The sequence below is a fragment of the Pimephales promelas genome, chromosome 5 (assembly GCF_988280905.1).
Source record: "Pimephales promelas chromosome 5, fPimPro1.hap1.1, whole genome shotgun sequence".
In the NCBI taxonomy this organism is placed as follows: Eukaryota; Metazoa; Chordata; class Actinopteri; order Cypriniformes; family Leuciscidae; genus Pimephales; species Pimephales promelas.
In genome coordinates, this window is record NC_142773.1 from 6,576,046 (window position 1) to 6,589,961 (window position 13,916).

The 13,916-nt window shown below is 36.0% G+C and overlaps 1 long non-coding RNA gene across 1 annotated transcript; it reads left to right on the plus strand.

Moving 5' to 3' along the window:
- The first annotated feature begins 2,357 nt into the window (after positions 1-2,357).
- LOC148981330 (uncharacterized) lies at positions 2,358-5,761 on the plus strand. Its single transcript, XR_016168450.1, has 3 exons — positions 2,358-2,832; positions 3,406-3,519; positions 5,567-5,761. It is a non-coding gene; the product is annotated as an uncharacterized LOC148981330 (long non-coding RNA).
- Positions 5,762-13,916: the final 8,155 nt, after the last annotated feature.

A 13,916-nucleotide genomic window follows, 5' to 3' on the forward strand; every position in this document is an offset into this window, starting at 1 on the left:
TCAGGCGGCCCTGTGCCCCTTTAAATCACTCCTCAACACTGAACTGCTGATGCAGGGGAGAAACACTGACTAAACATTCCCAGAGAGAGAGAGATCAAGATTAGCAGAAACAATCAAACACAAGTGTTACTGAGGAAGGACAGTCATGCAAAACTTGTATTCCTCAGGAGTCAATCGCTTCATCTTCATTCTTCGAGTTGTCTGTGTGTATCTGTAATTATGAGAGTATTTGTGATGTGATCTTAAGTTTTTATTACACTTTTTTGTAATTATGTATTATTATTTTAACAGCCATTACATTTAATCATTTAGCGGACACTTTTATACAAATGAGAGCAATAAAACAACACATTTTCAATGTTTAGTATAATTTTTTACACATTTCTTTTTTTCATATGTTTTTGGTTTGGTGCTTTGGCATATGTTTTACATAATTGTGTATTTTTACATAAATGTGTATATTCATAATTGTGTACGACACTGAAAATTTATCTGGGATCATTCTATGTAAAACAATCATGCAAATGTATGACTTTGTAAATACGAATAGTAATAAAAACGTGTCTCTTTTATTCTCATATTTGTTAACTTCAGGCGCAGGAGTTTATGTGATTTCAAACAAAAAAGATTTAAACTTTTTCATGTTGTATTATTTTGTATCCATTTTTTAGATATATTTTATGTATAGATCTTTTTAGTTTTATCCTTGTCCCTGACACAAAAATAGTATTGAATATTACATATTTTACATTATATTACATTTACATTATACATATATTACATTTATTATTTTTTATTATTTATTATTTATTATTACATATTACATATATTTATAAATTATAATATATATATATTATATATATATATATATATATATATATATATATATATATATTATATATAGGCCTATATAAAATCAAAGGCAGAGTCCTTGTTTAGCAAAGAAACTGCACTGAAATATGACACACAAAAGCATGAACAAAATGAACATCTAAACAAACTTCATAAGCATCATTCTCAATTCCCAGTAATTTTGGCAAATTATGTAGAAGTATAAAATGTTATTTGATTGTACTGTATGCATTAAAAACACTGACTATGAAATTAGCTTAAGCAGGGCAATTGTATTTACTCTGGCATGTTTACTACAAAAATATGTTGTCATTTCCGTTTCAGAACGCTATTAAACACAACACATAATTCAGCACGTCATAGAAATGAGCCTGGGTTGGAAATGTTCATTAGAAATAACATAATGCTCTGTCCACAGGCCAAAAATGCCCATAATTAAAGAAACCGCCCCATGTGAGGATTGTCAATAACGTTTATCTCCTCACCTGAGTCTCTCCTCCCCTTCCGTAAGGCTTTAAAACACACACGCTCCATTAATGCGCTTTTTCCTTTCACTGGGGTTATTTCTTGTCACTTTCTAAATACTTTTACCTCACAATCTAGTGAATAACGGCAATGAAATGCGCAGCAACAAAGCCAGCTCATTCTCAGTAAACTGTTGGTGTTCTCGGCGTGAGAACAGCTGAATGCTGCCATCTAACCGCAGACAGCGGCATTACAGGCCTGAAGTCCACTAATTCAGCAACTTCTCTTATCACATTCACAATCAAACTCAGTATTATGTTCATTTTTGTATTTTACATATGTTTTACTATCATTACCCTTACGAAAAATAATTGCAGTACAATGAAGTACAACTGCAGTAAAACTGCAGTTTAAAGCAGTATAACTGCAGTACAATGAAGTACAACTGTAGAATTGCAGTATTAACGAAGTATAACTGCAGTATAGATACAATGTGACTGTAGTACATTGAAGTGCAACTGCAGTAAAACCACAGTACAAAAAGTACAACTTCAGAATAGTGAAGTAAAACTGCAGTACAACTGTAGATTTGCAGTATTAACAAAGTATAACTGCAGTATAGATACAATGTGACTGCAGTACAACTGTAGATTTGCCGTATTAACGAAGTATAACTGCAGTATAGATATAATGTGACTGCAGTACAACTGTAGATTTGCCGTATTAACGAAGTATTACTGCAGTATAGATATAATGTGACTGCAGTACAACTGTAGATTTGCAGTATTAACGAAGTATAACTGCAGTATAGATACAATGTGACTGCAGTACATTGAAGTGCAACTGCAGTAAAACAGCAGTACAAAAAGTACAACTTCAGAATAGTGAAGTAAAACTGCAGTACAACTGTAGATTTGCAGTATAATGAAGTAGTTGCAATAACTTCAGTTCAGTGATACACTTTAAAAAGTGATAGACTTTTTTTTGATAGAGAAAACTAATCAATTTTTTTTATCTTTTTGTTTTTATTGGGCTCTCAGGCAATGATATCAGTTTTGCCATTAAAAAGTGAAATTACTGAACCTAAATAAAGGAGCAAAAAAAGACAGATGAAGTTTTTGTTTTTTGCATCTGAAGTCTTGGCCTACCAATATTAAACTGTACTGCAGTTCTGCTGTTTTGTGCGAGACATAGCCCATGTGACGAGCTTCCTTCGCGCGCACGCGCCGCGGGCGTTGTCCTGACAACGAGTCTCGAGAGCAGCTGATGCTCATTACTGTCAGTCAGCGTCTTTCCGCGTAGTGTCTGCTCCATAAAATATGGTTTGGTTGATTTCCTCACTGAAATTATCGTTCATATAGGTTCATATTTATGAACTATCACAATTAAAACACGAAGACATGACAGCATTACTCGTGGTGACGACGGTCATTAACAAGTGGAATGGAAGAGAAGCGTTTTCTGGAAGAAAAGAAGTTCATTGCGCGAGGCCTTGTCAAGTCATTCAGCTTAGAGGTGAGTAAATTATAACATATAATGTCCTCATATTTCTCTTTTTTTTATTTTAGATTGGTGTAAAAAAGACTTTACGTATATGTTGTTCAACCCGGTGGGAAAATAAGAGGAAACGCCGCTTCTATTATGTTAGTTTTACCATTCTCCGGTTTAACGTTACACTGTTTAACGTTAGTGTTAACTGCGTCACAGCAGATTGTGTAACTTATGTTTGCCCTTTGCAGCATATTGTCTATCACTTTTAACACATTTTTTTTTAAAAACTAACGTTATCTGTATTGTTTGAAGTGCTATACACGGTGACTTTACTTGTTTAAATTTAATATCAGGAATATTAGAAATATCAGACACGACTAACTTACTGGAAAATACAAGCAAATTATGTTCAGTAGTTTGACATTATGTGTAGAAAAGATTTTTTTTTTTTTTTAAGTAGGCTAACTTACTTTTTTTGTGTGATTGCTATTTCCAGGAAAATGTACTGGTAACAACTAAAAACAGAAGACGATGGCTGGGGTGAAACAAATATGCTCTCACAGACTTTAAAAATTGTGTGTCTCTGCTTTTTTCCAGAAATGCATGTTATTGGGCAAATTGTGTAGACTGTCAATGGAGTGACAGAAAGATTTCATCAAAAATATCTTCAGTTGTGTTCCCCGTGTCTTGCGGGGTTGGAATGACATGAGGGTGAGTAATTTAACTTTTTATCTGGAGTGTTCAAACTCATTATTAATGCTGAACAATAAACCATAAATTAACATAAATAGGATGTAATTCAATAAGATTAAATCTAATATGGATATGTCTAGATATAGAATAACATTTTGCTAAAGAAAACCTCAAAAAGGTTCATTATAGATACAGTAAGATACAGTAAACACCTGTTCACTGGTCATTTTCCACAGCTGTATGCAAAGGCAAGTGGGCTTCTCCTGGGAGACTAAATTAATCACCTAGTTTAGTGCTGTCTACTGTTTTAGAAGAGGAAGTTGCTCAACTGCATTTGTGAGAAAATTGAGCCGAGATCTCTTATATAAAGCCAAGTGTTAGGGACGCACGATGACATCAGCACGACATCGGTATCAGCCGATAAAAGCTTAATGATCATCGGTATCGGCCGATAGTAATATCTCTGCCAATGAGCCTTGCCAATATGTGGTGGATATACTATGCGCACGTGACGACCGTGAACGTAGCATGAGCGCCAGCAACTTAAATGTCCAGCTGTGTGGAGGAAAAGGTGCGCTTCAGTATCGAGTTCTTTTTCAGGCTTGAACAAACCATAACACACACACAATATGTGCCAAAATGTCAGTTTTGTCGAGTGTCCTCATTAGAGCAGTTTTAAAGGTCCCCTGACATTTTTTTTTTATTATTATTTTATAATGTTTCCTGGGTTGCCCTTATGTTAGTATGTTTTTTAGATCAAAAATAGTCATAATTTCATAATTTCAAATGACTCAGAGCCGGTGTTGTGCCTATTTTCCACCCTCCGCCAGCGGAGCGCTGATGAGGGGGCGATCACATTAACACATGTCACCACTCACCACTCTTTTGCCATGTTCAATATTCTCCCCAACACTTTTTAAAACATCTTCGTGGCAAGGATGTACCAATACAAAATAATAAAACATCTCCAGTTAACTTTCAGACCATTCAATTTGTTTGTTTGTCAAATTAGAGTCCATCTAGCTCTGAAATGTGTTGTTTTTTTAAATCAAGTGATCACTTTTTGGCAGGTAAAATACTGCATTATAATGGTTGTATTGGCCCTTTACAGGTATTTTAATAGGTCAAAAGTACTGGGTGAGTAATAATCAGTCAGATTTAACCTCATTAATATAAGCAACACATTTCAGGGCAGAAATAACCTTTCAATCAATAAGTAGAGGCTTCAATCACTGAAGGTTGGTTGTAATAATGGTTGTACTGGGTGAGTGATGTTTATTTGCACGTTATGTCTGCTTGATCCACATAAAAGCAACTGCATTCGTAAAGTGAATGGGCGATACACATGTAACACGCGGCGCGCGCTCCCGCGGCCGGCCATCAATCTTCGGCGGACCATCACTTTTCGGCTACGAGTCATTTGAAATACAATAAATGTACAAATAAATATTACAGATTAAAAAACGATCGGAAATGTCATCCAATTTTCTAATACTATTGTTTGATGACAACAATACATTTGGAAAACAAAATACAGCCATTTCTGATTTTTTCTTTTAAACAAAAAACCAAGTTGCACCCTTTTTTAAATGTCATCTTTCATTCCGAAATAGAATAATGAATGAACGAAAAAGTACACGGGCCGTGCGTGTATTTTTTTATATATATATATTATTATATGGGGGGAAATGTGTATAAATATCGGTATCAGCCAAAATGAGTTTGCAAATATCGGCATATCGAATATCGGCCAAAATCCAATAATTTGCGTCCCTACCAAGTGTCTCACACTGCATTTTCGCTCAAATTGACCTTTTCACTTGCGCATTGCTTGCTTTGTTTATGAGTTGAGTTTTCCTTTAAAAAGCAGATTGAGTTTGTTTGCAAATGCTGGATTTGTTTGTTTAATTATGGCACAATATTAATTCCATTGAATAACTCCTATTTCAAAAAACAGTGGCGTGTTCCTGCATTAACTTGCAGATTCATTTTAAGCATAATATATGCCTGTGGTGAAGAGTAACTGAAAAGATTGTCTCTGATTCTTTTTGTTTGTTTATTACAGACTACTTCCAAAATTGTGTTTCCACATCTGAGATGAAGGCAGTGAAAAGAACGAAGTGGAATAAGAATAAGCTCTTCAAAAAACACAACTTCTCTGAATAATGTGGGGGAAGATGTTTGCATGATTTGTAAATAAACACTTTAAATACATTGTCTAACTCTCAGCCTGTTATTTGAAATAAAATAAAAATAAAAATCACGTTATTTGTTGCATTGCAGTTTGAGACATTCACTGTTTTGTACCTTAATTCATTATTGCAGATTTGTTTACTTATTTGGGATATTCTGGTTGTATTACAATGGTATTGTACAGCATTTTATTTGTATTGCATTTCAGTAGTATTGTACTTTAGTCGAATTATGTATTGCAGTGCTACCGCAGCTATATTGCAGTATTATTGCAGTGTAGTACTACTGCACTTATATTGCAGATCTACCGCAGTTATATTGCAGTATTATTGTAGTACTACTGCAGTTATATTGCAGTATTATTGTAGTACTACTGCAGTTATATTGCAGTACTACTGCAGTTATATTGCAATATTATTGTAGTACTACTGCAGTTATATTGCAGTATTATTGTAGTACTACTGCAGTTATATTGCAGTATTATTGCAGTACTACTGCAGTTATATTGCAGTATTATTGTAGTACTACTGCAGTTATATTGCAGTACTACTGCAGTTATATTGCAATATTATTGTAGTACTACTGCAGTTATATTGCAGTATTATTGCAGTACTACTGCAGTTATATTGCAGTATTATTGTAGTACTACTGCAGTTATATTGCAGTATTACCGCAGTTATATTGCAATATTATTGGAGTACTACTGCAGTTATGTTGCAATATTATTGGAGTACTTCTGCAGTTATATTGCAGTATTACTGCAGTTATATTGCAATATTATTGGAGTACTACCACAGTTATATTGCAATATTATTGTAGTACTACTGCAGTTATATTGCAGTATTACCACAGTTATATTGCAGTATTATTGTAATACTACCGCAGTTATATTGCAGTATTATTGTAATACTACCGCAGTTATGTTGCAGTTCTACTGCAGTTGTACTCCAACTACTGTATACTGCAATAATGCAGTTTTTTCGTGTCCAAAAAACTGCATTTTCTACATGCAGTATTACTTCTAAAAAAACTGCAGTAATTTTTTGTACTGACAACATATTGTCGGTATTTGCCCCACGTTTTTCCCCCTTTGGCTTGTTTGTTTATCTGTTTGATTGTAATAAATTAAGCTCTTTACGTAAAACAATTAAGCCCACGAAAGACTTTTAAAGTGAAATTTAAAAAAGACAGACTTAATGAAGAAGTTAAACAAATCAAACTGGACAAAAACTTTGACTTCAGGACGTTAGGCTTATATTGAAAACAAATGTTGGGACGGAAATAAAATTAAAAAAGCAATTGTTGATTTGGTACAAGTGATAAAGTGATAACAAGGGATAGTTTGACATAATTCTGTCATTATTTACAATTCTGTCATTATTTACACACGTCCATCTTGTTGTAGCCAATGACTTGTCTCAAGTTTGGAGATGCTAATGCGTTTTTTGTTTTGTTTTGTTTTTCACTCAAAGTCAATGGACCCCAATGCAATGTTGATCTTATTTTGTGTTCCACAGAAATTGCCATAATTTCACACAGAGTGACTGTGATTTTTTTACTGTTGGCTACAGGAGCTCTAGTAAAGTTGTCTGCAGTAACTCACAGTGAAACCTGACTCTCAGAAACGCTTGGCAGGAAATGCATCAAAGCCGAACATAAATAGCAATCAGAGCACAAGTAAACCAATCAGCAGCTTTGTTACTGAATATGCAGCAATCAATTAGTGGATGGATTTCCGTCCATTTTAACGAAGTGAATCAAGGCAATTCTCACAGCACGTTATGGACAATTTGCAGTTTGTTTTACTCAAATGAATCCCAGACCCGCTCCGGCAGCACAGACTTTCAACAAGCTGAAACTATTCATCCGGTGTTGCAGGTAAAGTCACTTCAGTGCTACATATTTTAGAGTAGGTAACATAATTAGGAGTTTTATAATTGACAAAAATCTGTCACAATCTTCCACAAACACTGACAACAGTCAAAATTAAATGATAATTTAATAAGAATAACACAATGGTGATCAAATAGTGTTTGCATTATAATAAACAAAGTATAAACTATTATATACATTTAAAATGTATACATGGGGAAATAAATGTTTTACATGAATAAATATATTAATTATATTAATGTATACATGCCCATACCTTCGTCCTTCACTTTTTACAAAACGGGCTCCATTTTATGAAAAATTGCAGTGTTCCATAGCAAACGATGGGACTATGCATCCATGGCTATCCGTGTTTCTCCAGTATCCAGTAGCGTTTTACTGCTAATTGGCAGATGAATGTTTTTCCAGAACCGGTTAGGAGAGGTGAGACCTGAAAAATTGCACATTATGATGTTATGTGAAGTGTAACTTCAATCATTCATGATCATTTACTCACTATTATGCCTTTTGGTTTTATTAACAAAATATCCAAAACTGCTCTTTTCCTAACAATAAAAATGAATTATGACCATGTTTGTCCAGCTTAAGTTTCATTCTGCTTCTCGCACACATCTATGCTATTGCAGGAGCCTTAGAATATAGTCTACAGTTGCGAGACTTGCTTTTTGGATCTTGACAGTCCTTGTTCTTCGTTCAGTTCACTCTTATCGCGTGGACATTCTGCTGTACTGCCACAGAAGTAAGTAATGATGAATTATTCCTTAAATTCAGAGATTCCAGAGAATCCTGAAACAGTTATCGTGTAGACAGTAACATCCACTTCTTCACAGGAAGATTATCTAGTGATGTCATAGCAAGTTATATCTCCTCATATGGAACTATTTTGTATTTCTTTAGAATAAAATTTTTGGAATCAGTGGAACTTTAAAAGGTTATTTCACGTCATCATGCTGTTAAACCCCTTTTGAAACCATTTTAAGAGTACATGAGTTGGTGATAATGACTTGACAAGTCTAAAAAAGTTCAGTAGTGTACATAAAAATGCTATTTATGAAATTAGTCTTAGCAAGGTGACTTTATTTTGTCGACCAAGTTAAATCCAAAACGTAATATTTATCATGTCCTTAAGTCAATTCTTTTTTATGTTTTTTTTGTGTAAATGCCGGAAGTAAGATCTGTGGTGAACTCAAGATATTTAATCTATTTTGAAATAAAGACTGAAAGAGTTGACTGAAGTTTAATGGTGGTGAGTGATTTTGAAGGCACGCAACTGTGTAGTTTGCTCATAGCCTTTAGCTTTTCACATCTGAAGATTGCATTTAGGCTTCAAAATTCACAAAAGTTGAGTTCCCTCGATTACTCCCCGTGTTTATTAGCCTTTGATTTTTCTCAGTTCAGTGTTCTCTGTTATTTATGTGAATGTGTAGTTGATGTATTCTCATTCTCTTGTGTTTTCTCCTTGTTAAAGAGCTTAAGGAGATACTGTGATTTGTGTGTGTTGTCCTGCACATTACAGAATGGAGAACCAAGAGTGGATTGTTATGGTATTTATTAATGAACTTACATGCTGTCCATTTGCTCTGTCTGCAGCAGAAAAAGCAAAACCTTGAGGACCACACAAAGGAATTGATCTGGCATGCCTCACCCTCTATCCGGACTGCTCACTAAGCGTATTTTTTGAGCAGCGGACGACTGCCTGTGGACGGTCCTCTGGGAAATTTCACCACCTATGTGAAGTGGGTGCTGGTGAATTGGGGGTTGCTCTTCACAGTCTGCCTAGCTGAAGACAAACTTGCCAGCCCCACTCCATCCCCAGAGCCAAGCCAGCGTACAGGCAGACCCGGAGCCTGTGTCCACCATGGAGCTTGAACCCGAGTAAAACCTAAAGCCATCATGGAAGGGATGGAGTGAAGCCCCACACATACTCCCACTGATGATGGTGAGCTGTGTCTGGACACTGCATTATTGTTTGAGGATATACTGTACAACTAAGTATCCCATCGCCGCTGGTCCTGCCGAGATCCAAGTCTCCTGTGTCTCCACTGGTCCTGCCCAGCCTCCCTCTCCCATTTACTCTACCCAAGACAGCCAGTCATTCGTAAATGTGGCCACACATTTGCTTCCTTCAGTCCCTCGGCTCCCCCTCAGTTGACTACACTCTGCTGTGTGGATCTCCCTCAGGTCTTCTGCTCTCCAGCTATGCCTTGGCAAAGGATCCCCTGGCTTTGCCTCCTGGTCCATTGACCAGTGAGCTTCACCTTGGCCCCTCCCTCCCTCTTCTCCACCTGGGTCCGTCATCCTCACGGATCCTCCAGGCTCCCCCTTGATCAGTTTCACTCTGCCTGCATCATGGACTTAAGCTGTGTTTCGGCCTTCAGCTGTGCTTCATCCCTCCACTCCTTCGACTCCGCCTGGCTCTGCCTCGGTTCTCAGTCCCACCGGCTCTGCTTCAGTCCACCTCGGCTGCTCGTCACCACAGCTCCGCCTTGTCCTCCAGGACCAACGGAGTCGCCATTCTCTTTAGGGGCTTTCGCACCAGAGGAACCTTTTCAAAGTTCCCAGAACTAATGGCGGAAGTACCCATTTTTTGCCATGTTTGCACCACATGAACTGGGAACTATTTTAGTCCTAGGAACTTATTTTGGGGGAACTAAATTACCTCCTACTTTTAAACATGATTATGTAGTTTTGTTTAGCTAGTGACACTGGACATCAATCACATAGTAAACGCTAATACTTTTTCATTTATTGTCTAATTTCTTTGTATACCAGTTACATCTGATACCGTATTAGACAGGACTGTTAAACAGACCATAAACTAATGAACACAGAGAATGTGAGCACTGAGTGCTCAGGGTCTGGCGTTCTCAGCGCAGTCAAAATAAAAGTCAGAACAAGAAGCACGGATTACGCCACTTGAGAGTTCCTACTAGTGGTGCGACTGCAACTAGAAAATGGCCCTACAAATAGTTCACAGGGAACCACCCTGGTGGGTAGTTCCTATAACTAAGTTCCTATAACTAACTGGTGCAAAAGCCCCTTGTGTATCCTCGGCACTGCCTAGGTCTCCAACTTTCCTGGCTCAAACGCTGATGAGTGGACTGCTGGGTCCACCCTGGCTCCTCTCACCATTGGTTCCATCATGGGTCTTCGTTGTGGCAGTACTGTGGGTCACCTGTATCCAACCTCTGTCATTGCCTACCTTGCTCCGCCCTCCATAATCTCCACCGTCGTGTTTCTCTCTGCCAGGCCCTCCTTGGGTTTGTCCCTCTTCAGTTCCATGTCTACCACCGGAACCTCCTTCCTTCTGTTGAACTATTATCTGTGGTGTGAGGACACGCCATAAAATGTGAATTCTCATTTGATGCATGTATGACAATTTTAGTAGATAACATTATATTCAATTAAATTCAATCTTTATTTATATATCGCCATTACAACACCTAGAAAGGTGCACAAAGTGCTTTCAATAAAATACATAAAAAGACAACAGTATATAAAAATTGCAAGATAAAGCTAATCAAAGCAGTTAACAAAATAACTAACACAACCACTAAAAACAAAACAAATGATTACGTGTTGAAAGCCTTCCTGAAAAGAAATGTTTTCAACTGTGATTTAAAAACACTAAACACAGCAATGTTACGAAGGGGAGCAGGTAAGGCATTCCATAAAGTAGGACCCTGGATTGCAAAAGATCGGCCTCCAAACTTTTTGCATCTAAACTTGGATGCAACAATATATACTCAATATACACTTGTGAACAATATATACTCAGTCTTACCTTCATTCAGATGAAGAAAGTTTTAAGAGAGCCACCGTTTAATGTCCTGGATGCAGTTATGGATGGGATCTAATGCTGAATGATTATTCAAAACTACAGGAAGGTAGATTATATAAACTTATAGACTAAAATTGATTTAGTCTATATGCCCAATGTTTGTCTAGTGACACATAGTTTGAGAATTCAGCTTAGGTTTTTTATTTTTTTTTTATTTGGTAAATTTGGTAAAGAGCAGATACTCATGTTGAACACGGATAATACTAGGCTGGATGCCAGCCAATCTTAGCCCCGCCCACAACATTTGAGGGTGGGAAGTTCGGTCTGCTCTTGATCCGTTGTGAAGCAAGTATACCCGAACCAAAGCTGTTCGGACCAATCAAATTGTCCGAGCGGACTTTATATGACGATGGACAGTTAATCAACCATAACGTAATCATCCACATCACCAAATAGCGCTTAGGATGAATTTGTTTACAACAAAGAATGGCTGCCACTGGAGAATTTAGCCATAGTGTCTGTTATAGAAGATATAGACAGTGTATTCATTTTAAAAGAGGAACAGAACCGCGATTAAGGCATTTGTTGATCCAATTGAGTACAGAGGTATTTTATTTCGTGGATCGGTTGAAACACGGAGCAGTTTCAGACTCACATTCTGAGTATGACGACATCAAGCTAAGATGCATTGAAAACAGGTTATCCTGTTGAAAACTACATGTGTTGAAGTCTCATTGGCTCCGGATAAAAGAAGGGATGAGTTTCATAAGCACATGTGGCAGATGTCTTTAATTGCATCTATAGTTCATGACTGTAAATTGTTACAAAATAAAAATAAAAAAACATTATTATAACATTATTACAATTTTACGATTGTACTGCTAGTCTATTTTACTATAATAGTATTATAGTGTAGTGTTATGTACTACAACACTTATACTGTAATTACACTCTAACTAACAATTTCATTTTGTTAAACAAATGGCAATGATGTCAAAAATTCTGAACATAATATCAACAGTTATCCTTGTTGCTTATTAAAACTCAAATTTCCTTAGAAATAAATGTAATCAATAAGTCCATTTATTTACAAGTAATTCATTATTTACCATTTCATTGAAATTGTCTCCATATTTACATAAGACAATCAACTCAGCAACTCATTTTTAAGTAATACTGTTTTGTTTTATCATTTTAAATCTGGTAATTCACTAAATGCAAATATTTAGAAGCAACAACAGATTTCTTGAAATGCCCACCATGAAAATCAAGTTTTTCTTGTTTATATGCCTATGTGGTTTTAATATGTTTTAAGACAAACCATGTGCAAATTGGAGCAAAGTCAACACCATTGCTGAGTATTTTCTCCTTAAAACAGCAGGGAACCAAAGACAGTCTTAAAAAACACAGTTTAAAATAGCTGGTGTTTCTGACATCACACACTACCTTGTAACCAATCAGATCAATGTGTGATTGTCAACCAGCTCATTTGCTCATGTGCATATTCATAGAACTGCATATTAATCAGGGAAGGGTTACGTTCAAGCTTTTTTTTTAAGGCATGAATAATTTTTTTCAAGGAAAAAGCTTTTAATTATGTTTACTACAGGGTGACTTCAATTATTTAATTAATATACACTGTTAGACCTTACCAGGTTTTTTTACAGTAAAATACTGGCAACACTGTTGCCAGTTATTTACTGTAGAAATGCACTAAAACTCGAGTTAGCTAAAAAAATACAACTTATTAGTTTTAGTCCATTTTTACAGTAAATAACTGGGTTGCCAGTTATTTACTGTAAAAATGGACTAAAACTCAAGTTAAGTTAACTAACTTCACTTGCAGAAACCAACTTAAAAGAATCAACTAAATGTACAATGCATTAATAATGTGAGCAAGGTGAGCTTGTGAACTTATTTGATTAGAAACAACAAAAATTAACTTTTGTAAGTAAAGAGATTTCCACCGGATTCTGCGACTGACACAGACAGTGCCTTTTAAATAAAGCAACATGCAGTGTATCATCAATGTTTGTAGATCTTCTCCTGGACTGAAGCACAGGCTCTACTCTTCAACACAATGGTGACCCAAAAAACAAGATTTTAAAGTAAACTACTGGCAACAGTGTTGCCAGTATAAACCTGTTTTATAACTTACAGTTTATTACTGTTAAAATACATTTTGTGGGAGTGTCTTTTTATCTTACACTGTTAACCCTTTCTACCCCACAGGAAAATCCACACTACAAAGAGTAAAAATGAACATTGATGCAGTGTTGCAGTGAGATAATTAAGGGAATATGTAAGAGATTGTTGAGCATGAACACCTGCTGTTAACAAGCAGAATCACTGAAGGAAAGAGGAACAACAAGAAGAGAAAATAGAGAAACACAAGAACTACAACTGACTTCAGCCATTACACATTATTACACTTATTATTAACCAGTATGACTTTATTTCTGTCATACATCTATAGAAGATGTTGTTGAGATGTTTAATTAAAAATGTTTGGTTTGAAGTTACCATTATAGAGATCAGTGTTTGCTTT